We start from the raw sequence: 4,029 nt of genomic DNA, 5'->3' as shown, positions 1-4,029 counted from the left end.
GACTCAAATCCAATCTTTACTGGTGATGGCTTTAAAATTAGCTTTCCCTGAGAACATGCAGCACAACAAAATTCACTAGTTTTAAGAATCTTCTGGTTCTTTAGTGAATGTCCATGAGAGTTTTCAATAATTCTCCTCATCATGGTTGTTTCCGGGTGACCCAATCGGTCGTGCCAAGTTATGAATTCATTTGGGCTAGTAAACTTCTGGTTTACAGTGGCATGTGATTCAATTGCACTGATCTTGGTATAATACAACCCATATGAAAGTGAGGGTAATTTTTCTAATATAACTTTCTTATTTTAATCATGAGTTGTGATACATAAATACTCATGATTTCCTTCATTCATCGTCTCAACATGATATCCATTTCGGCGAATATCTTTGAAACTCAACAAGTTTCTCAGAGACTTGGTAGATAATAGTGCATTATTTATTATAAATTTTGTTCCTCCAGGAAACAAAATTATAGCTCTTTCGGAGCCTTCTATCACATTGCCTGAGCCAATAATAGTATTAACATATTCCTCTTTTGGCACAAGATGGGTAAAATATATATCACTTTTAAGAATAGTGTGCGAACTTGCACTATCCGCAAGGCAAATATCTTCAGGATATGTCCTTACCATTTTTCTTCAAAGACAAATGATAATAAAATGAGTAGAAGTACATGCACAGTAAAATTATTCACATGAATACTTAACAAACACATACATATATCAAACTATTCCATCATTGATCAAATAGCCAATATTTCCTTTAGGATCCTCAAAGAAATCAGATACATCATAATGAGTGGTGGAATTTTCATTATTTGAAACAAAAATTGTTTCCTTTTCTTTGTCATCCTTTTTCAAGGATGCTTGATAAAGATCAACTAGGTGCCTTGGGGTACGACATGTACGTGACCAATGGCCCTTTTCACCATAACGGAAGCATTTATCCTCAATTGATTTACTTTGCCCATTGTTCCTTTCTTTATCCCACTTCTGGTGAGATCCTTTATTGTGAACATAATTCATTTTTCTTCCATAATTTTTCTTGCTACCATAGCCTTGCCATTTACCTCTTTTGGGGTTATAATTTGCCGCATTTGCTTCAGGAAATGGGACGGCACCAGCTGGGCGCGCTTTATGATTTCTCAAAAGTAACTCATTGTTGTGTTCAGTAACAAGAAAGCAAGAAATTAACTCAGAATATTTTTAAATTCTTTTTCTCGATACTGCTGCTACAGGAGCACATTCGAGACATAGAAGGTCGAGAAAATTATCTCTAACATATCAGGCTTGAGGAAGTATCACCGTCTTTTGATGATTGTACCTTTTTTTTTAAGGTCTTTCCACAGATCTGCAAGATCTTTTAATGTGGGATATTCATTTTTCAATCATACTTCAAGATGACGACAAAAGAAAAATATGGCTTTCTCTTTATCCTTCTGGGATATATTATTTTCAGTCTCAATGGTATCTTCAAGATCCATTGAATCAAGATGGATTTCAATATCTATATCCATGATAAATAATTATTTTCAAATATATCAAGAGTATTATATTCAAGAAGAAAGAGTTTCGACATAATAAAAATTTGTTACCTGAAGTCTTCCTAAAACTTCGCTAGAGCTTTGTGCTGATAACGTGTTGTAAAATAACTAAGTAAATAAATAAGAAAGAGGTAACAAATATAAAATATAAAATATAATTAAATAATTCTAGTAGTAATATCCACCACAATTACTATCTCAATATAAAAGAGATGATACATATATATATTAAATATATATTTTACTAATATATATAGTAACATGAAAGAAAGAAAGAAGAAAATTTTATATTGCAACATGAAAGAAAGAAAGAAGAAAAAATTTATATGTAGGCAATATAAATAGAGAGAGAGAATTGTTATTAGTAATATAAGAGAGAGAAGATTTTTATTGCTCTTGTATTCTCCTCTTTGCCTCAGCACATGTATTTATAGGCATACAAAGTTTACATTTCAAACTTCATTTATTTCTTTCAACATAGGGAAAATGTGCCCTCATAAATGGGCATCCATCACCCTTATCCATCCTCGTCATAACAATCCTAACATTTTTCATTTGGGATTAACTTGAAAGGATAACATGCAGGAGGAGACGTGGAGAAACAAGAGTGTGACACAAAGGACCATACTACAAACACGTCACCACTTGATTATATATTACCATCGGAAAAGTATATAGAATAAAAAAATCAATCAAAAAATAAACAAAATCACATTAATTTTAATTAATTTAATTTTATTTAATTTTTAATATTTATTATTAATTGCCGTACTAAATGAAATTATTTCTTAACTAATATGTTTCAAAAACTCAAAAACCACTCTTGTGATCATGGAGCACAAAATCAATTCAAACTTCCGTTTTTCTTTGGTCAAACTCGATTCAAACTTCCTCTTCCATTTAGTGGCGTAATGCATGGTTTTTTCTAGATATTATTGACAGTGCCAACCTCCTCCGTCGGACCATCCAAGCGTCGCTCCATTTTCAAGTGAAGTATACGTTCCCGATTATTCACCCTATCACGACGGCTACGGTGTATGGTTCAGTATTGGTTACATCAGCGATGCCAACCTCATCCAGTCAAACAATCAAAGACAAGGCTACGTTGCAACACTTCCGAAAGAGAGAATCTTTCATGGCGTTTTCACCCCCTGAAGGAGGATCGATTAGTACATTGATCAATCCAACACAAGGCGATGAACAATTCAGTGTGGGTGAATTAGACATTCAAGAGCAAGAAGGGTGGAAGGTATGTTGCAGAAGTTTTTCCTTGGTTGTTAGAAATTTTGTAACAATGTGGTATTTAAAGCATTGTTATTCATGCTAATTAGATATTTTTTACTTCAAAAAGTATATTTATTTGAAAAATTCTGGCACAGTTATATATTGAGCTGAGCAAAGTATGCTTGAAAATTGCTACTAAATACTTACCCAGCATGTGTGAATCATTAGAATTGCCATCATTAAAGTATGCTTGACTCCCAGATTTATGATGCAATTTTTTTATGGTTTTTATTGGACTCATTCATTATATAGTAAGGAATGTTCTTAACTTGACAATGATTTTTTTTCGATTTCTTTAATTGAAGGTCGACGAAATTACCGATGTCGTTGTGACTAGAAAGAATGAGCTGGACAACGGACACGAGATTTAAATGTGCTATATTGATGTTTCTAGTTCATGCTAATTAGACGTTTTTTAAGCGACATTAGACCTTTCACTGTGTTAATTTTGTATTATTGATTAGAAAAGAACATGTGCTCTTTTTGGTAGTATTTATGCCTTGGCAAGGTTTTTATGAGAATATGCTTTGATTTTACTCTTCATTTACTTCCTTAGGGTAGGATACATCAATTCGGCACATGCTCTTTTCAGTATATAAACAGATGTTTTTCTCGTAGTGTGTCTGGATGTTTTTTTAATTTATTTTATCAATGAGTTAGAAGTGAGGTCATCATGTTGTTTATAAGCGGCACTCTTATGCATTTGTTTTTTTTTTTTTGGGCAGACCTTTACGCGAATCAACGGCAGTGGGTTCTAATATTCTTCAAGAGTGAATTTTGGGCAGACATGAGGAGTACACAGCGTAGTGAAAGTATGCACGCATTTTATGGTGGATACCTGCATTGTAAGAGTAGGTTGGTTCAGTTCGTCCATGAATACGACAATGTTCTTGGAACCAAGGAGCAAAAGGAGCTGGAAGATGATGCTGCGGATTTGAAAGGAGTCATCCCATTTATAGGGAGCACGGGCATTGAGAGACAGTTTCAGCAGGAATACACTAGTAGTATATTCAGGATTCTTCAACTGGAGATAAGAAAAAAAACCAATTGCGTGGTTCGATCAATTGAACAAAAGAGAGATACAATTTCTATTACAGTGGACGAGCAGAAGGTATTCTGGAGAAAGCCTGTCTACCATACTTTCAGAGTCGAAAGGGCAAGTGCAAGTGCAACAAGTTTAAAGCCTGTCTACCATACTTTCATCA

Source organism: Arachis stenosperma, chromosome 10 (genome assembly GCF_014773155.1).
Source record: "Arachis stenosperma cultivar V10309 chromosome 10, arast.V10309.gnm1.PFL2, whole genome shotgun sequence".
Classification (NCBI taxonomy): Eukaryota; Viridiplantae; Streptophyta; class Magnoliopsida; order Fabales; family Fabaceae; genus Arachis; species Arachis stenosperma.
This window is presented reverse-complemented; position numbering follows the sequence as displayed.